The 22,042-nt window shown below is 44.0% G+C and overlaps 1 protein-coding gene across 1 annotated transcript in view; it reads left to right on the top strand.

Annotated features, from left to right (window-relative positions):
• Positions 1 to 22,042, top strand: part of LOC138299638 (melanopsin-like) — a 1,463,603-nt gene that overhangs the window by 613,138 nt on the left and 828,423 nt on the right. The window lies entirely within an intron of this gene.

Raw genomic sequence — 22,042 nt, forward strand, 5'->3', positions numbered from 1 at the left:
AAAGTTAGAATCCACAAAAAACGTTAGCTTCCCTGTAGACTCTGGTGCTGTTGGTCTAGCTTTGTCATAGATTTCCTGCCTCAAAATTAAAATTGCTAACATATATCACTAGCACTCTAGGTTGTGTTTCTTGTCTAGTGACCATTCTGAGGGGAATTCAGAGTTTGTGTATCAAAGTCTCAGTCAGACTGATCACAGAAAGCCTTTTAAAATAATTCAACAAGAATGTTTTTATAATGATCCCCTTCTTTCTCTCCTTTACACAAAGCACATGCATATTATTCTGCTTTTTTCTGTTTCCCAAGTTCTCACTTTTATATTTAAGGTTTTGCATCATACTTTCATGTTCTGGGACTGTTTTTGTGTTACCGTTGCCATCACTTCTATTTTTACTGATCTTTGTTCCAGTTCAAAAATGGGATACAACATTGCGCTAATATTATCTGCAGTGTCCTCGATGGAGTTTTGGGTTTTCGCCGGATCACTTTTCGCTGAGTCTCCTTCCAGTGTATTTGTATTAAGTCACATATCTCCAGTAGGTTCAGGCACAGTCCACCCCTCTGCATACCATCTTCTAATTGCAGCATTAGCATCAGGATTTTGAAGGTAAATAGCAGGTAGACGCTCCGCTATAGAGCAAGAGTTTGCGCATTCACTGTAGCTGACCCATTTGAGGTATCTCTTGTTATCTGAGTGTGGTGATTCTCTAAAGAATCACTGCTATTCAGGGTTGTCAATTTTGATCTTGGTTATCACTGCCCTTTCCTGACTGAGTTCCATTGCAGTTCCCTATTAGTCCCTTGCATGATTATCAGATGGTTTGTGTAGGTCATGGTGCTTACTTACAGGCATAATCACCTTTACCCCATAGTGTGTGGGTTTGCCATTTTCATTATTCGCTTGCCTGGGGCATTGAATACATCACTGTTCCGGATTGCATGCCTGCCTTAGGTCTCACAGCAGTACTTTACCCAACATTACTCGGTCTGTATTAGCCTTATTTGGAATGGGATCGTAATTACGACCTGTATTATTACTATTTGTATCACGGTGCAGTGTCTTCTAACTTAGTTTGCAGTACAAAGGATATTGTTTATTTCACCCTCACAATTGGGCTTATTTCTCTGTGTAATTTCCCTCTGTGTATTACTAGCAGACTATTTCTGCATCTGTACCCACCTGGTTGAGTTTAATTTGCAGATATAAGAGCTCATCTTTTAATACGCACGTCAGGTACAACGTCTAGGCCTTGCAGATTGCACATATTTATACTTTTTTAGCGCCGCATTTAGGGCCATATTTATACTTTTTGACGCAAAACTGCGCCAACCCAGTTTTGTGCCAAAAAAATTAGCGCCGGCTAACCCCATTCTGAAGCGCCATGCGGGCGCCGTATTTATTGAATGACGTTAGCCGGCGTTAGCCGCCGGCGCTGTCTGGTGTGCGTTAAAAAAAACAACGTACACCAGGCAGCGCCGGCGTAGGGGGAAAATGGCGTATGGGCGTCCACAAATGGTGCAAGTCAGGCTGAGGCAAAAAAATCGCCTCAACCCGATTTGCGCCATTTTTTTACGACGCCCAACCCCCATTGAAATGACTCCTGTCTTAGCAAAGACAGGAGTCATGCCCCCTTGCCCAATGGCCATGCCCAGGGGACTTATGTCCCCTGGGCATGGTCACTGGGCATAGTGGCATGTAGGGGGGCACAAATCAGGCCCCCGTATGCCACAACAAAAAATTAAAAAAAATACTTACCTGAACTTACCTTAATGTCCCTGGGGTGGGTCCCTCCATCCTTGTGTGTCCTCCTGGGGTGGGCAATGGTGGCAGGGGGTGTCCCTGGGGGCAGGGGAGGGCACCTCTGAGCTCATTCTGAGCCCACAGGTCCCTTAACGCCTGCCCTGACCCAGGCGCTAAAATCCGGCGCTAATGCGGGATTTTTAGACCCGCCCACTCCCGGGCGTCATTTTTGCCCAGGATTATAAATACGACGCATATGCATCGGAGTAATTTTTTAAGACGGGAACGCCTACCTTGCATATCATTAACGCAAGGAAGGTGTTCACGGAAAAAAATGACGCTAACTCCATGAGCTTTGGCGCTAGACGCGTCTAACGCCAAAGTATAAATATGGAGTTAGTTTTGCGTCTAATTTGCGTCGAAAAAAACGACGCAAATTCGGTGCCATTTTCCCCCTACGCCGGCGCTGCCTGGTGTACGTCGTTTTTTTTAACGCACACCAGACAGCGCCGGCGGCTAACGCCGGCTAACGTCATTCAATAAATACGGCACCCGCATGGCGCTTCAGAATGGCGTTAGCCGGGGCTAATTTTTTTGGCGCAAAACTGCGTTGGCGTAGTTTTGCGTCAAAAAGTATAAATATGACCCCCGTGTTTTTAAATCTTTTTCCTCCCTGCCTTCTGCACACTAACGTCTGAGCTGCACACTTCTTCTGTTAGGCCATACTCTCTGAGCCTTCAGCAAGAACTCTGCCAATAATGGAACCATTGTTTCCTTCAATTGCCACATTGCTACTAAGAGTGCTCGTGGATACATTTGTATCAATGTCAGTACTTAGCGTTTTTTTCCAGCGTTGTCCGGACTGAGCCTGAGGATGTCACGGCTTTAGTTTTCATTATGCACTCCTGATTCGTTTCCTGTGCTCCGTGGCCCGTTTCCATTTCTCTTACCCCAGGGATTGGCTAGGAGTTTATTGAGCTCTCTGTCACAGCTTTTCTGAGGAAAACAAACTCTGAAATAGCTTGAGAGGCAACATTCACCACATTGCTTTCACACCTCCCACAGTGATCTGCTTTATATTGGGCTGCCTCCTGTAGTGCAAGTTGTTGTGAAGGGTGCTGTAAGGAGGAAGCCCTCAACCTCTCGGGTGATAATGCAACACCGTCAAAGCATCTAGAGCCCGTGAGCCTACGGACACTGGTAGTTTGTCTCTACCGTGCACCTTGTGCAGCAATCGTCCTCAGTTCAACCCACCAGCAGTGATGTACCATGTGCTGGGAATGCAATCAGCAGGTTAATGTCACACATCACTTCCCACAAGTTATTCCCCTTTATCATTCTTTCTATTCACTAATGAATGTCTGAGAGACAGGTCACAGCGGGGAGGCCAAGTGCTTAGAGTGGCTGCAACTCAGCCAGCCTTCCTCTTTCCCCTTATCTCGAGGAAGCTAAATACGTAATAGAGATTCTTGCGAGTCCCCATCCTCTCCCAGAAGAAGGCTAATCTCCGAGGACAAGTTCATTTTTCAGGGGGCACTTTCACCTGCCACCTAGCAGGAGAGTAATATTCTTCTTACAGACGGACTGTTCAATACCTGAATTCTCTTAAGGTGTGTTCAGGAAAATATGTAAAAAAAATGAATACACATAGAACAAAACTAATGCCGAATTTGCATTTTGGACCCAGGAATTATTTTAAGGAAAGACAAATCAATGGCTTTTCTACATCATGCCAATTAAAAATTGCTTTTCATGTACATTTTACCTAAAGTTAAAAAACATTCTATACCTTACATATTTCACACTTCAACCAAGAAAAAAGTGTAATTTTGGATTCCTAATTGAGCTAAAAGAGCCAAAATTCTATAACCAATTTATGTTTGATCCCATTTGCCAAAGTGCTGCTTGTGCCAAGTTGGGTCAGACAGCAGCCTCCCTCACTCAGCCTGTACTTGTGCATAACTTGTGCGAAGCCTGGTTCCATAGCTACGTAACAGTGAACTTTCTCATTGATACAGCTCAGAACCTTCTATGCAGAAGTAATGAGTGAGTCTCCATTAGGTAGACGTATTCACAAAAGAGGGCCCAAAAAATTCAGGAGATCCAAAATAAAAAAACACTGTTTTTTTTTTACTAGTGAGAACCCACTTCTTCATAAAGTCTCAGCTTAGGGGCCACCCTTCGTTAGTACAAACAGACAGTGACTGTGGCATAAACAGAATTCAGTCTCTCATCTTGGTAACTTTGTATTTATGGTTTAATTGGTGTTCCATCTGTTCTCCCTGATGTGTCCAATATTAGGTGTTTGAAAAGTACAGCAGAGTGGCTGAGTATAGTTTGTTTCATTGTTTCTTTTGTCCAAGCATCTTCATTACCCTCTACTTTTATTCCTGTCTAAGACTTAACAAACATCACCTTCTATAAAACTTTCTTCCTTTTTGTCTTAATCCCTCAATTTTCTGGTGTGGAGCTGTGAACGCAGAGAAACCCTAGCTCTTATCTCAGACAGAATAGTGGATTTCACACACCAGGTCGATGAACCAAACCGACATTGTTTCGAGGGGATGTCAATTGCAATGTGTTATAATCATCATAAACAACATGTGTAATCAATTTAACCTCAATAACCACACCAGTTTATTAAGAAGTTAACAATTTTATTTCCTTATATTAACAATGCTATGGCCACAAAAATAATTCTCAAGCACAAATGATACATATAGAGAAACAACAAAGGCTGATTTGAACGCCTTATATCTGAGTTTAATCAATGGTAGAAGACAAATGAACTCATTAGTTATAGCACAAAACCATAGCATCAGAATCTGAGCAACATAAATAGAATACATCAGTATAATGTAAAACAAAGAAACATCAGAAACATAACATGAGCATGTGAGAACACACCTCACTCACTAACCACTAATTAGCATTGACATGTTGGGCTTGATGGAAATATTTTAGTAACACAAATTTAGAAAACATTTAGCTTGGGTAATATCAAAAATATATGCAGCAGTAAGTATTCAGTTGCAGCTGGTACCTGAAAAACAAATGACACATAACAAATCACAGTCAATACATTACCAATGGACTACAGATAACAGCAATAACGTAAACTTCATCGGAGGGACACCATCAGGATCCAACATCAGGAAACAGGTCAGTGTAAGGACAGTGGTAATGGTTTAGAACTTGGACCATTAAAGCATTAAGCTTCTTCATAAGGCACTAATTATGACCCAAATGACAATGACTGAAAAATTAACCCAAGAAGATCTGCCAGAAAGACATCCCATAAAGGTACAAAAGAACAAGCACGACCAGAATAACCCCTCAACAATGGTGACAGAACATTAAATTAAACTTGTAACTGAAAATGATTGGATGAGACATAAGATGAGAAAGTTATGACCAATCAGAACATTAACAGATATCTAACAATTATACATTAGTTTTACATCATGTTTTCGATTCGCTGCTGCTCCATTGACAAAACCTAAACTAATAGATTTTATATTCTTGACTTCCTTCTCTTCTGTCTCATCTGTGGATCCTTTGTTCTCACTTCACCAAGAATAAGAACACGCAGGAAGAACGATTAACACTGTTTCTTTCCTTTCACTCTCGAGGAAAAGACACACATTAGAAACATTCCCCCTACCAATAAGGACAGTCAATACTACCAAAACATTTTAAACATTTTCATTAGTGACATTACACAATGACCTTGCACCTGCTTCTACTTTAGTCCTACATATGTCACTATTAACACATTTATTGGTTAAGGAACACACTCTTCACAGTAAAGACAGAATAATGAAAAATAATTCTATTCAGCTTAAGTTGACATGAGCAGAATACAGTCCTTACATAGGATAGTGTCCATTCAATAAGTCAGCCATTTGTTAATATAATGCTGTTATTAAACATTGACCCACACATTAGTCTACAGAATGATTATATAATAACTCTAGATTTTATCACTAACATCTCTGCTTCCACAGAGCCAGGAGACAATGGGTGAACTGATTGTAGTGGTGTATTCTGTTCTTGTTGGTGCAGATTTCCCTTTCTTAAGTACATTGGTTTACAACCAACTTGGAGGTTTCCTCTGTTGCCACTGGACTTCACTTACAGGAGTGTCTGCAACTAGGATGTGTCTCCCACTTGTCTGGAGATTAAAATGATCAGAGGATAATGAGGCACTTCACAGAAGATATACAGAAATCCCTCACCTTGCTGCTTAGTGTGTTTTGTTTCAGCTCTGGTGACTGCACTACGTGAAATACACAAGTAGAAGCAAGAACAAAATACATTTCGGAAAGCACAAAAGTACTTTTGTGAAACTGCAATGTTGGTAGCCACCTTTGATGAATATAAGTTTCGTGTTATTCAGAGCGTTCCCTTCTAAGCAATCAGGAGACTTATTTGCTGAGACAGAATCTTGATCACAGGAGGAAGAGTTCATCCTACCCTTATTGAGAATTGTTAAAGACCTTGTTCTCAGTGAAGTAATCTGGATAAACATTTTAAAATATGGAGTCAGACTTTGATTTGCACATTAGTTCTGGAGTCATGATTTAAGAACTCTATACACCTGAGTTATCCTTCTAAGATTATGAGCTCTATTGAACCTATTCATGGAGGAGGTAGTGAATATTCTAAATTGTACATACTTTGTTTATAGCATTTGCATCATATATGGTATTAAGGTATTGCCAATGGTGGGGAAGTGAGTGTTCTGTAAGGGGACTGGAACTCAAATTGGAACCAAAATATGGTATGAATACTAATTATACTTGATAAGCTCAGTCTTCAGTGGAGTCGTATCTTTTAAGATGGCCTAATTTAGAGAAGGATGATTTAGAATGAACCCCCAAAAATGCACTAGTGAATCATAGTCCCCTCACTCCCAACAAGCATCTTCTGATATCTAAGCATGTGCAAAGTATCTCTGAGCACAATGTGCCGCCATATGAGCAAAGTGTTTTGCAAAGTGACAATGGAAAGTTGGCAACCATAGTTTGCATCATAGGAGAACATTCTGCTATGCAGTGTGAGTACTTTTGCATTAAAAAAAGCATGGTCACATGTAATACATGTAATACATCATTCTAGTACAATCCTAACAGGTTAATTGAAGTGGCATTTCTAACCAGCTCCACTTTAAAGTGTAGCTTTCCCCTACACACATTGTATGTAAAAGTTACAGAAGTTGTGCAATGGTCTGTCACCATTGTGTAAATAACACCATACAAAGAATGGATTCAGTTCCTTGGGTTTGCAATTTCAAATTATTGTTTTGAGAGCCACCAACAAAAATAATTTATTCCTGTCAGTTCAACTGTCAGTTTAACTTAAATCTAATGAACAGAGACCTCAAAATAGAAGTTGTAATAAACGTTATTTTCCCCATACCAACCACATATCTGGGGTGTCTGTGAGGAACAGATCCATGCATTTTTTTTCAGATAACTAATGATTAATGTAAATCAACCTCATCAATCACATTCACATGCTTGTTGACCACCTTTGGACACTCCCTTGACTCCATCGAAAGCTACCCGAGGTCAAGTGAGGCAGCTGTAATATTTTTAGTGTTTTTCAGTTTAGATATCAATCTAAGCTAGTGGAGAATGCATTTTATCTCAATACTGTATTTCTCATAACATAGCTATTGGATATTGAATCATCTGTGGTAAGAATGAGCTGCTCTACCAAGGAGACCATGAATATTCACCATTGCTTGTGATTCTGTCTTAATTTTAAAGTGGCCTTCATAAGAATTTAGGTGCTGGCTGTTGTGAGGTGTAGATTAGAGCCTAGATATTAATCAAAGCTCTGCAGGGTACTAGCTGCTGTTGGAAATGGCCCTCTCTACACTGTCACTCCCAAATGTTTTGCCTTCCTCCTACTACTTTTTGCTGGATTTTTGCTTGTTGGCCTTAGGACTCTGTGCTCTTTACCACTGCTAACCAGTTCTGTAGTGCTTGTGCTCTCTCCCTAAAACATGGTTTAATTGGCATTTACCTGATTGGCATATTTGATTTACATGTAAGTCCCTTGTACAGTATTTTAACATATATCCAGGCCTGCGTATTAAATGGTACCAATGGGCCTGCAACATTTATTATGCCACCCACTTATGTAGCACTTTTAGACATGCCCCAGGCCTGCCATTGCAGCCTGATGGCAGTGTCCCACTGCCAAGTCAACTTGGCATTTAAAACCCATCAGGTCAGGGTAATGTGTAATCAAAAGGTAGGACATGGACCTTTTATTTTTATATGCCCTAATAGTGAAAAACTCCCAAATGTGTGTTTTTACTCCTGTGAGGCATACCCTTCCCATAAAAAAACATTAGGGATTCCTTATTAGATTTAATAACTTGTAATTCCTAAACCAGGGCTGATAGATATGTCATGTTTAGTATCTATGAACCTGTAACGTTAAACCCTCTTAAGTGGTAAAGTCAGACTTATCATTTCAAGTTTGAAAATGCCACTTCTAGAATATCGGCATGTTCCTACCCTTAAGCCCTCTGTGCCCGTAACCTGCCCTAGCCCTAGGTCTCATGACTGGGTGTAACTAACAGTTCAGACTTTGTGAATTCACACCAGACTGCCACTCAGTAGTGGGGATAGCAAAGCCTGAATGGGCTATTACCTGACTTGATGGTGGTGGGGTGGAGCTAGGCACAGCCCCACTTGCAAATGAAAATGCTGGGCTATGCCACCACACAATAGACCTAATGAACCTGTGTTGTCAGTGTAGCCAGCTAGAGCCAGGTCAGGTGAGGCAGGAAATTCCTGGAACTTCAGAGAACCCTTCTAGAATCTTCTCCCAACTTCCAGGAGGAGGGTGCCTCTATATAAAAACAGGGCTCTCATACATACTTCTCAGTTCAATACTAGACCTGTGGAAGGACTCCCAGAGGACTGCCTGCTGCTGTGGCCTGCTGTCTATTCTCCCAGACTATTGCTGTACCTAGAATCACTGCTTTGCTGCCTGGATCTTGTCTTGAACCTTCAGAGGCCAGCCCTGCTGTGGAGCCCTGCATTTTCACCTGCACCCAGTACTTAGATAGGACTCAGAGGGCTAGTTTAGCTGGCCTCCTTTTCAGAGCCACAGGGCCATAACACGGTCCCACCATCTTAAATTCACAACTGGACCCAGCCTGAGTGAGTCTTGAACCCCAAAAGGTCTCCATCCACTCCTGGACTCTTGGTTGTAATGCTAAAGCTGTCCATGTGGCCATTTCCCCAAACTAAGACTTGCTATTTTGAACCCTAAACTTAAGAAAATCATACCTCCAGCTCTACTAATTGAATTTTATTGGTCTTGGTGTCAAATAATTTATTAAAATTATGTCTACTTTTTTAAATTGGTTTCGAATTTTTATTATGTTGTATTTTCACTATATTGTTGTTTCTGTGCTGCAGAAATACTTAACTCATTGCCTCTAAGTTTAGCCTGCATGCTTTTTGTGCCAAGCTACCCAGGGTTAAGCACAGGTTAAATCAGTTACTTTTGTGGTTCACCCTGCAGGGGATGGTGGCTGTTGCCTGACCACAGCTCACACCCCAGTCAACCAGCGACTCAATTTCTCACAGCAGTTATCCCGGATTATCCTTGGGTATGCCAGGTGATGCATTTGCTACACATTTCTCACGCATCTTGGTAGGATTAACAGGAATGAAAAGGAAGCAAGGTTGTGAGAGCTATGTTTATTTTGCTAGTCTCTACCCCTTATTATAACATTAGAATGTTGATAGCTCAATTGAAGATCCTAGTGTAGTTCACAGTCATTAATAACTGGTGTAGGCCTTCTACTCCAATATTCCAATGTCTATTTTTGTTTCTCCCTATTTAATTTAGAATATTATACCTTCAGTGGGTGGAATGTTATGAGAGCCTTATACCCCTTCTGTTCTGGGCTCTATCAGTGGATATAGGCCCTCTCCATTGGCTCTCACCTGCAGTTTAGGATTATAACTATAAGCAAACAGGAGGCTGTTATGTTCAATGGTGAGAAAAGGGGTCAATCATGTGACACCTTCATGGGTGAATGGATGTTTGATTTGTCTTCTGATTCTTCTTTTATTTTGGTAAATCGACTTTTAACATGGAGAAGGTATTTTATCAACTGAATGTTACCATAGATGTTTTTCACATGTTTTGCTTCTTAACTGACCACTGCAAATGCCATATTTTCCTTTTCATTGAGCCCTTCGCCTGCTGCATTATATAATGTCCTGCAACACTTTGATACATTTGTGACCATGGTTACTGCTTTTGTTACTGCTTACTCTTCACTTAAAGTACAAGTTACTTACCTTTGGTAACAAAATATCTGGTAAAGTCATATTCTGGTTGCAGATTCCTTACCTTAGAATTTCCCCCAGGCATCAGACTGGATCCGGAGATTTTTCTTTGAGCAATACCCTTGCTCGTCGGTAGGTGGAGTTGGTCGACTTCACAGGCGTCGTAGGCGTCGTAGTTGCCGTGATGACATTGGGAGTAGTATGTAGACACTGCCTTCGCGCAGTGACGTCAGTTTCTTTTAACGACTTTCCACGCCAAATCACAGAACCACTAAGAACACTGAGGCCGATATTTATACTTTTCTAGCGCCCCATTTGCACCGCTTTTGAATGCAGAAGCAGCGCAAACTTACCAAATACAATAGTATTTTGCAAGTTTGCGCCGCTTTTGCGTAAAAAAACGACGCTAATGCGGCGCTAAAAAAGTATAAATATGGGCCTGAGATTGGTGCATCAGGGCTAAGGACCTGAAGGGGAAATCCCTGTCCCTAGAAATCAGTTCGCAAGCGGGGAGGATGGGTGGGTCGGAAAGGAATCTGCAACTAGAATATGTCTCTACCAGATATTTCGTTACCAAAAGTAAGTAACTTGGATGTCTGATAGAGATTTCTAGTTTCAGATTCCTTACCTTAGAGTAGATACTCAAGCAATGCCATCCTCGGTGGTGGGCTGTGAACCAAGATCATACTAGGAAGTCATGCAGGACTGAACAACCAAAGTAGCCATCCCGATGGACCTGACTGTCCAGGCAGTAGTGTTTAGCAAACGTGTGTAGGGACTCCCACGTAGCTGCCTGGCAGATATCCAGGACAGGAACTCCATGTGTTAATGCAGTGGAAGCAGCAGTTGCTCCGGTGGAATGAGCATGCAAGCCCTCAGGGAGTTGCTTCTTGGCCAAAGCGTAGCACATTTAAATGTAAAGAAGTACCCATCAAGAGATGGTACGTTTTTGCACCGCCTTCCCTTTTTTCGCACCCACATACCCGACAAAGAGTTGATTGTCCACCCGGAAATCTCTAGTACAATTAAGATAGAACGCCAATGCTCTTTTTGGGTCCAGATGGTGGAGTCTCTCCTCCTCATGAGAAGGATGTGGGGGTGCATAGAAAGTAGGCAGGTTGATGGACTGGCCTACATGAAAAGACGTAACCACCTTTGGAAGGAAGGAAGCCTTAGTGCGTAACACCACTTTGTCAGGGGGCACAGACAAGTATGGAGGTTTGGACGAAAGGGCTTGAATCTCACTCACCCTGTGAGCAGAGGTGATGTCAACAAGAAAGACAGTTTTGAAGGTGAGGAGCCGTAAGTGACAATTGTGCATCGGCTCAAAGGGAGTACACATTAAATAAGTAAGGACAAGATTGAGGTCACACTGAGGCATGATAAATGGAGTGGGAGGAAATAAATGGGTGAGGGCTTTCAGGAATCTACTCACAATAGGAGATTTAAAGAGTAAGGGCTGATCAAGTAACCTAAGGAAGGCTGAAATGGCAGATAAATACCCTTTTAGGTTGCCCAAAGCAGAGCCCTGCTGGGCCAAAGAAAGAATGATCAAAAGAACCTCAGATAGAGGGGCAGAGAGGGGATCAACAGATTTGTTGGTGCACCATGCCACAAATTTATTCCAACAACAGGCGTATACAGTTTTGGTGGAGGCATGCCTGGCTGCCAAGATAACATCGCAGACTTCAGGTGGAAGATCAAAAGTCTTCAACTGTCGCCGCTCAATCTCCACGCATGAAGGCGGAGGTTGAACAGGTTTGGTTGAAGAACCGTCCCCTGTTGCTGCGACAGAAGATCCGCCCAAAGAGGCAGTCTGAGTGGAGGATCGATGGACATGCTCAATAGTTCTGGATACCAGATTCTCCGCGCCCAGTCCGGAGCCACCAAGATGACTTGGGCCTGGTCGTTCCTGATCTTCTTGAGAACTCTGGGCAGAATTTGTATAGGCGGAAAGGCGTAAAGGAGGCCGGAGTTCCACTCAAGACGAAAAGCGTCTCTGAGCGAGTGCTGCTTTGGAAACTCCAACGTGCAAAACAGCTGACATTGCACGTTCTCTGCGGAGGTGAACAGATCTAACCAAGGCTCTCCCCACTGCTGAAAGAGACCTTGTACCACCTCCGGATAGAGATGCGATTCGTGATCGGCTGTGTATTGACAGCTGCGTTTGTCCGCTCTGGCATTGATGTTGAACCACTAGGGTAATGCCCTGATGTACCAGCCATGTCCAGAGGTGTAGTGCCTCCTGACAAAGGGTCCAGGACCCTACTCCACCCTGTTTGTTGCAGTACCACATGGCAGTAGTATTGTATGTGATCACCTTTGAGAGAGGGAAGAAATGCTTTCAACGCAAGCCTAATCGCCCGGAGCGCCAGAAGATTGATATGGAGCCCAGACTCCGTCAGAGACCAGAGGCTTCTGGTCTCCGCCTCTCCCATGTTGCCGCCCCAACCCAGAAGTGACACATCTTTCTGTCACAGTGTCCTTTTCTCGGGATCTGCATGCCACCGAACAACAGGCCCACCTTCCGGCATCACCAACTCAGAAAGCTATTATAGCACAGAGTTATGGTGAAGCCAGTCAGGGGGAAGGGAATTAGGGTAGGGAACAGCAGGGAGAGAGATCTGAAAAGGAAAAATTATTAAGCATGTATGTATATACTTGTTCATAACAGCATTAACATTCAATAATACATTTAGACAAAGGCGTCTCCGTGAATGCAAGTGTTGAGACCCTTATGGAATAAACAAAGGTGTCTTAGTGGATGAAAGAGTTGAGACTCTTATGGAATAAACAAAGGCGTCTCCGTGGATGCAAGAGTTGAGACCCTTATGGAATAGACAAAGGCGTCTCCTTGAATGCAAGTGTTGAGACCCTTATGGAATAGACAAAGGCGTCTCTGTGTGTGCAAGAGTTGAGACCCTTATGGAATAGACAAAGGCGTCTCCATGGATGCAAGTGTTGAGACCCTTATGGATTAGACAAAGGTGTCCCCGTGTGTGCAAGAGTTGAGACCCTTATGGAATAAACAAAGGCGTCTCCGTGAATGCAAGAGTTGAGACCTTGATGGAATAGACAAAGGCATCTCTGTGAATGCAAGTGTTGAGACCCTTATGGAATAGAAAAAGTTGTCTCCGTGTGTGCAAGAGTTGAGACCCTTATGGAATAGACAAAGGCGTCTCCGTGGATGCAAGAGTTGAGACCCTTATGGAATAGACAAAGGCGTCTCCGTGAATGCAAGTGTTGAGACCCTTATGGAATAGGCTAAGGCGTCTCCGTGTGTGCAAGAGTTGAGACTCTTATCGAATAGACAGAGGCGTCACCATGGATGCAAGTGTTGAGACCCTTATGGAATAAACAAAGGCGTCTCCGTGAATGCAAGAGATGAGACCCTTATGGAATAGACAAAGGCTTCTCCGTGAATCCAAGTGTTGAGACCCTTATGGAATAGACTAAGGCATCTCTGTGTGTGCAAGAATTGAGACCCTTATGGAATAAACAAAGGCGTCTCCGTGAATGCAAGAGTTGAGACCCTTATGGAATAGACAAAGGCGTCTCCATGGATGCAACAGTTGAGACCCTTAAGGAATAAACAAAGACGCCTCCGTGGGTGCAAGAGTTGGTAGAATCATGATACTTCAGGATGTCCTGAGTATTAAACAAAACTGGGCGTGGCCCTTCTCTCAATCATGGAACAAGAACAATTAATAAAATCATGATACTTCAGGATGTCGTGAGCATTAAGAAAAACTGGGCGTGGCCCTTCTCTGAATCATGGGGCAAGAACAATTAGTAATATCATGAGACTTCAGGATGTCGTGAGCATTAAACAAAACTGGGCGTGGCCCTTCTCTGAATCATGGAACAAGAACGAACTGAGACCTCTGAACCTTGAGAAGGCAAGAGCTTGGACCATGGACATACTCTGAACATCAATTATGCAACTACTATGCATTCATAAACATAAAAAGTTTGGTCTCAGTCTAGAAATTCGCGAAGACTTAAATATGTATCTCACATATCATCAAAGACTTAAATATGTCTCTCACATATTATGCTTCCAACAACAATGAAACTATGATTTGCTTATCTTTGAGATGTTTTCACATTTGCCACCTAGGCCTGCAAGTTTTACTCAGGTAAACTGAAGCGCCTTGATTATTGGACAAGAGCGTTTTACTCATATGAACTGAAGCGTTTTTTTTATTGCTGTGCGAAGGGCGCTTTACTTCCAATGAACTGAAGCGCTTTGAATGTCGTGCCAAGTGCGCTTTACTTCTGGGAACTGAAGCGCTTTGAATACCATGTCAAGTGCGCTTTACTCCTGTGAACTGAAGCGCTTTGAATACCATGCCAAGTGCGCTTTATTCCTGTGAACTGAAGCGCTTTAAATGTCATGCCCAGGGCGCTTTACTCCTGTGAACTGAAGCTCTTTGAATGCTGTGCCAAGGGTGCTTTACTCCTGTGAACTGAAGCGATTTGAATGTCGTGCCAAGTGCACTTTACTCCTGTGAACTGAAGCGCTTTAAATATCATGCCAAGTGTGCTTTACTGCTGTGAACTGAAGCACTTTAAATGCCGTGCCCAGGGCGCTCTACTCCTGTGAACTGAAGCTCTTTGAATGCTGTGCCAAGGGCGCTTTACTCCTGTGAACTGAAGCACTTTAAATGCCGTGCCCAGGGTGCTTTACTCCTGTGAACTGAAGCTCTTTGAATGCTGTGCCAAGGGCACTTTACTCCTGTGAACTGAAACGATTTGAATGTCGTGCCAAGTGCACTTTACTCCTGTGAATTGAAGCACTTTGAATACCATGCCAAGTGCGCTTTACTCCTGTGAACTGAAGCGCTTTGAATACCATGCCAAGTGCGCTTTACTCCTGTGTACTGAAGTGCTTTAAATGTCGTGCCCGGGGCGCTTTACCAGTGTGGCCTGAAACGCTTTGCTCATTATGAAAAGGGGTGCTTTACCTTTTGGAATTAACGGCTTCCTTCAAACTTGGATTCAGCAAGGCCTTACCGCACCATGGAAACAAGGATACTTCGGTTAGATGACACTCTGCCATTCAGGAATTCTGCTCTTCTCCAGAGAAACCCCCACGAGGTCTGGCTGAATTGAAGTCTTCAAAATAGTGCTTGGGTGTGGCTGGACTTTATAGGCCTGCCACAACCCAAGATTGCTGCTGCCGCTAGAAACATGGGAATTGTAGTCCCTTCAAGGGAATAGCACTGATAAGTGCATCTTGTCCACCAATGACCTGAACCTGCAGCTCTATGAGCTTTGCCACAGGGCAGACAACGTTGATGGGCACCTTTGGAGCAAGAGGGGATGACAAGTGATGCGCAGAAAGCGCAGCAGAGCCGCGCAGCGAAGTTTCGGGCGGGACCTGGACCGTGCATGGTTTTATTCCTGACACTTTCACTATAGATAGATCTGCTTATGGAAGGGAGAGGGATCTGTTGTGGATCTGTTGTGGATCCAATGTGGATTTGATAGCCACCACTGCATGTCTTTTGCTGTCCACTCCGAGATCTGGACCATGTCGGAGAGATTCCCATGATGCTGCGCCCACTGGAACTTCATGTCCCACTACACAACCCACATATGCCATCGGGCATGTGTCACTAGCAGGATGCAGGAGGCCATGAGGCCCAGCAGCCTCAGAGTCAGTCTCACCGAAACTCAAGACAGAGGCTGAAAGATCAGAATTATAGCCTGAATATCTTGGACTCGCTTTTTGGGAGGATAAGCCTGAAACTGCACTGTGTCCAGAACAGCTCCCATGAAGGAGAGCATCTGAGAGGGAGTCAGGTGTGACTTTGGCATGTTTATAGTGAACCCCAGTGGGTGCAGGAGGTTCGCTGTAGTCTGAAGGTGGGAGACGACTTTGTGCGGCGAGTCCGCCTTCAACAGCCAGTCATTGAGGTAGGGGAAGACTGATACCCCTAACCTGCGCAGTTGAGCTGTAATCAGTGCCATCACTTTGTGAACACCCAAGGGGCGCTGGTAAGGCCGAAGGGGAGCACGGTAAATTGAAAGTGCTCGTGACCTACCACGAATCATAGGTAATGTCTGTGGGCAGGCCTTGATGGGGATGTGGAAAAAAGCATCCTGCAAGTCCAGCGCTACCATCCAGTCTCCTGGGTCCAATGCAGACAGAACCTGAGCCAGGGTGAGCATTTTGAATTTCTCCTTCTTGAGGAAGTAGTTTAGGTCCCGAAGGTCTACGATAGTAAGTGAGCCCCTGTCCTTTTTCGACACCAGAAAGTAGAGGGAATAACAACCACAACCTATTTCAGGCACAAGGCCCTTCTCTATAGCTCCCTTGGCCAAGAGAGCTGCGACTTCCTGACGGAGAAGTGTCAAATGATCCTCTGGGAGGTGGATGAGTGATGGAGGCATGGCTGGTGGTGCAAATTTGAAGGGGAGGGAGTAGCCCTTTTGAACGATCTGCAAAACCCACCTGTCTGTAGTGATGGATTCCCAGTGGAGCAGGTGATCGATGGGAGTGAGGGGACGGACTAGGAGGGTTTGGAGGCTGCAACGGGAGCAAAGGTGGACTGGGCAGACCTCTGGTTCCCTGTCCCACACCCATGTGGGATTTCGCGTCCCGGGCCACGCAGTGGCTGGACAGCATGGGTGGCACGGTGGCTGGGTGGAGGACATGACAGGGAGCCCATTCTGTGGCCAAGAAAGGGTGATAAGCGGACTGCGTGGGTGAGGGGCAGAGGAAAGACCAAGGGATCCTGGAATCTCTCCAAGGCCGAGTCTGCTCTGTCTCCAAAGAGACAAGACCCATCAAAGGACATGTCCATGTCCATGTTGGACATCCCCAGAAAAATACGAAGTACACAACCAGGCGTGGCGTCTCAAGGCCACCGTCGTAGCAACCGATCTGCCCAGAGAGTCGGTCGAGTCCAGCCCACAATGGATCGGGAACTTCACTGCATCTCTCCTATCATTGACAGCTTGGGAGACGATACCAAGGCCTCCTTCGGTATCTGTGGCAGGACTTGTGCAACCGTATCCCACAAAGAGTGGGTATGTTGGCCCAAAATGCATGTGGTGTTCACAGACTGCAGCGCGAGACTAGAGGAAGAAAACAACTTGTTACCAAATTGTTCCAGCCTTTTTGATTCCCAATCCGGGGGTGCAGAAGGGAATGCGCCTGAAGAAGAGGAAGCCTGGATGACAAGACTCTCAGGTGTGGGATGCTGGGACAGGAATTTAGGGTCATTCGGATCGGGCAGATGGCAGCGTGTGATAGTCATATTTACAGGAGCCCCTGTGATGGGTTTGGACCAAGTACCCAAAAGGACATCGGTGAGGGCTTCATTGAACTGCTAAAGGGGTTCGGATGTGGTTCCTGGCTGAAACTCCTCCGTCAGGAGATTGGACCTGACCTCCACAGTAGGAAGCTCAAGGCCAACGACCTCAACTGCCCTACTGACCAGCATACCACTGCCCAATTCCTGTGCCCCATCCAAAGATGGGTCATCCTGGTATTTATAAGGGTCCAGGGACCTCTCCAATCCTTCCCCAAATTCGAACCCATAGGAAAAAGGGTCCGAGTCCAACCTGGGGTGAATAGGCCCCATCAAAGACAAAGGCGGCGTCAGCCGATGCAGCTCCGATTCCAAGTCGTTGGGGATAAGGATCGATTCGATAGTGGTCACTACCGGTGTTGGAAGCTTCAACAATCGACCCAGCACCCGAAAAGGTCTCAATGGTGTGACTGGCGACGGTATGCATCTGCGAGTGGATCCGGAGGGAACGACGGTGGCCAGAGCTGAAGCCGCCGGGCTGAACCTGAAGGCCCCTCAACCGAACCCCTTGGGCCTGAAGGCATCATATCAGAGTCGGTCCCCCCAAAGATGAGGTGCATGGCCTCATAGAATTCTTTAAGTTTTTAAGTTGGGTGGGGGTCGCTCCAGCTCCTAGAAACGGAGCGGACTCAGACTCCGAGGATGGAGGCCTTGAGCGTCGACGCTCCTCCCGCATTGCGTCAGTCGAGCGACTAGGTGAAGTCAAAGAGCGATGGGACCTCTTCAACTTACCTGCACACAAAGATTTTTGAGACGACGATTGGTGATGGCTCCGTGAACAGTGCTGAGACCTTCCTCTCGATCGAGACCGAGACTTAAGCGGAGTCGAGTGCCAGGCCTCCATAAGTTTGAGGGACTGTTCCCTCAAGCCCTTCGGGTGCATGGTCCGACACTCGGTGCATGACTTCGGGTCATGGTCGCGCTCGAGACACCACAAACAAAGCTGATGCAAATCCGTCACTGACAATATGCGGTGACAGTCCTCACACAGCTTGAAACCGGTCTTCAGCACAGCCTCGATGCACCAAATATCTCACTACAAAAGTCGACAAAACGGTCGAATTCGGTCAAAAAGAGACCAGGGTAGCTATCTCCGGATCAGCGCGTGGTGTGGAGAGAAAAGAACTGATGTCACTGCGTGAAGGTGGGGTCTATGTACTACTCCCAACTTCATCACGGTGACTACGACGCCAACGATGCCCGCGGAGTCAACTGACACCACCTACAGATGCGCAAGGGTGTTGCTCGAAGAAAAATCTCCGGATCTAGTCTGATGCCTGGGGGAAATTCTAAGGTAAGGAATCTGCAACTAGAAGTCTCTATCAGATAGCACATTCGTAGTATAAGGATTGACTTCAGGTATGCACATTTGACAATGATTTGGGAATAGAATACATCATGTTTCTCTACTTAAAATGTAGAGAAGGGCAGTGACCAGTGTCGAGCTATCTCTTTTGAAGCCATTTCAAACCTAATAGAAAATTACCACTCAACGATTTACATATGTAGGAAATGGGATATACATTATTTTAGAATATTCACAAGCATATGTGTAAAGGCTCTTTATGGAGGACACAATACAAACAAAATCACATTTTCAATGTGCTACTTCTCAAAGCATTTATTTATTTACGTATTTATTGATTTATTTACTTCTGTGTTCTATGAAACACTAGTGGTCATCTTGCAGTATCTTCAGGATACTCCTTACATACAAATAAAAATAGCTCCACACTAGCGCCATTTCTGACATTCTTCAATCACGCGCTCGGTGATAAATTGTTCTTTAAAAGTTTAGTTTTTAGAAGTTGTCTCAATTAGAGGTAGTCGGGCTTGGCTCTGAATAGAAGGTCGGTAGTGTTCACACATAAAATTCAGATGTAAGAAATGACTGCATAGCTAAGGCCTCTGTTTGGTGAAGGAACGAATAGAGGGGGACATACTCCAAAATTAGTTAGGCCTAGCCGTACAGATGCAATATCTTTCCCTGGGTGTTATTATAGTTTACCTCTTTTCCTCTGATCAAAAAGGTTGCCTTCTCAAACGTTGAAAGGTTTGATAGGTGAGCTATGAAGTCATCCGTCTGTCCATTTCTATTGTTGCACTATGCTGTTTCCATATAGCGACTTCCTCTTTTATCCAAAGTGGAACATAAAGGCTTGTGGTTTTGTACTTTCAAGTATCAAAACAGATGATAGGTACTGGATCCCACTCGACATCCACTTCTATGAGTCCTACATTTATTTTTTATTGAATCAGCATCCAATTAGTTGGTATGACTGAAGCAAACGTTGCATGAATGTCTCCTAGCACCTCGGTTGTCTGCCTTGTTAATGATGCTTAATTTAAGATAGTGTGCAATAAAGATGAAGCGACATTGGTCAGGAATTTTAACAGATGGTTATGAAACAAATTATGTTTGAGTTTATGTACTGGTAAGTGGCGTATCTTGGTCAGTAAGATTGTGGGGTGTGAGATTCATATTTCCCAGCAATCACACTAGCATATCATGCCCAATACATGAAACTACAAGCAGGATTGCTTTGAGGGGCTAATGGGGTAGTGCAAAGGGAGATGAATGCAGCTTCCAAGAGGTACCAAGGGGCAGATTTAAGAAAAGTGGCACTGTACTTAGTGCAGCGCCACTTTCCTTGTGCCCCTTAGCGCCACACTTTTGCCATCATGTGTGTGCCATACTTAAAATACGGCGCACCATGGTGCACGATAGGGGGCAATAGTGTCATTTTTTTGAAGTTATTGATGTACTCTGCAGGAGCAGTGCAAAAATGTTGGCCCTACTCATGTAGAGTACATACGGGGCCATTATTAATAATGAAAGCCCCATTTTTAACACCTGCTATGAGCAGGCAATAAAAGAGCTGAGAAAAACGGCGAAAGGAAATCACATAGATTTCCTTGCGCCATTTTTTCGGCCCCTCTAGCAAGGGAACGCCCCCCTTGCATACATTATGCCTATTGCAGGCATAATGTGGCGCACGTGTTTACAAAATGGCACAATGCATAAATAAAACAAAGTGAAAAAATATATGCATGCGTTCTATTCTTGAAGCATAAAAAAGTGGTGGATGAAATGTTTGAATTTACCATAGCCACTGGCCTGGCAGTTCGGGATACTGCTTTGCTCAAAATGAGATTGCATGGTATGCAGAATAACGATGGACTGGGATGTGGCCTCAAGTAGCTTCCAGTAGTTGAGATTAATTGCAGCAATCCATCCATCACTTTTCTGTATATTTCAGTAAAACACCCTGAGTGTGACGGGTATGTATAAACACGGATCCCATGCATACTGTGCTACTGGAGTCAAGATATACCTGAAAGATAAACCTTAAATTTCTGTATCCTCTGAGTTCTACTTGTAGTGTATTTCTATCTGGATAGCACATTAGTATTTGAAAAATGTCCTCCCTCCATGAGTCCCAGTTAGTTGTGGCGAGAATCTCTGGTTTTAACGGTGTAAAATGAGCGGCTAATAAATAGGCTCTCTTTTTTTTTTGACAGCTCAATCTCATTGACCACTTTGGCCAGTTATGGTTTTGATTCATGTTTATGTTTTCTTAAACTAGATTCATTTTTTTCCTATGACTAAAACTGTGCTCAAGTAGTTTATTATTGAGACTCTCTGTATTTACTCTTTATTTCACACCAGACAATACAGATATTATAATTTTAACAGATTTACATTATTTTTAAGCCATTTTATTTGTGGTCCCTAATGACTCCACTGTCACATTTCCCATGTATTTTGTTCTGATTGTTGACTAAGGCCCGCACTTACGTTATAGAAGGCAGCCCGCAATCCATCCAGGAGGTGGAGATCATTACCTTCACCATCCTGGCTGGACCACTATCTGTCATATTAGAGATCTCGGACAGAACTACAGAGAAGCCACCTCCATGATGGCTCTTCTCAAGGTGCTGAAGCTTTTGGTGAGCAGCCACCATGTTTCAGCCAGCTGCATAGCAAACCTTTGTTTTTGAAAAATCAGAAAACGAATGACTGCCACCACGGGAATTTTGTCCGAAGGTGTGGGGGTCATTTTTGCTTTTCTCCACCAGAACAGATAAACAAGTGCATCAAACCATACGCACCAAAGAGGACTGATGATTGATGTACCTGCACTGACAGCTCCAACTGCTTTGAGTCAGTGGTGTAGGGTTTCTGCTGGTACAGCCAGGGCTGCCAGAAATATGGAGGTCGACGCAACTCTCAAGATAATGGGAGGACCGTCAGTTTGGCAGACAGGGTATTCTACCACATTTCTGCTTCTGTTTCTGCCAAACTCTAGGTCAAGGCCTTAGTTATTATTTCAGAATAAACTTATTGTATTTTTTTTCACTTGTGTAACACTGAGAGATTCTTCAGGTATAGTGATCAAACAGGCACATTTCCACATTATAAATGACTTGCTCTACACCCAATACCACATCTATCACATACTAAAGAGTAGGACTTATATTATAATAAGGGTTATTGTTAGAGAGCATGTAGGCCAGTTCACAAAAGTGGAGGGAAAAAGTTGGAAATCTGTTGCCATTGCATCCCTCCACATTTGGAGCTAGTATCTGACTTTTAAAGGACTCCAAGAAGAACTTTTTAAAAAACTACAGCATTGTTGGTTTTCCAGGACG

This window comes from Pleurodeles waltl, chromosome 1_2, assembly GCF_031143425.1.
Source record: "Pleurodeles waltl isolate 20211129_DDA chromosome 1_2, aPleWal1.hap1.20221129, whole genome shotgun sequence".
Taxonomy (NCBI): domain Eukaryota; kingdom Metazoa; phylum Chordata; class Amphibia; order Caudata; family Salamandridae; genus Pleurodeles; species Pleurodeles waltl.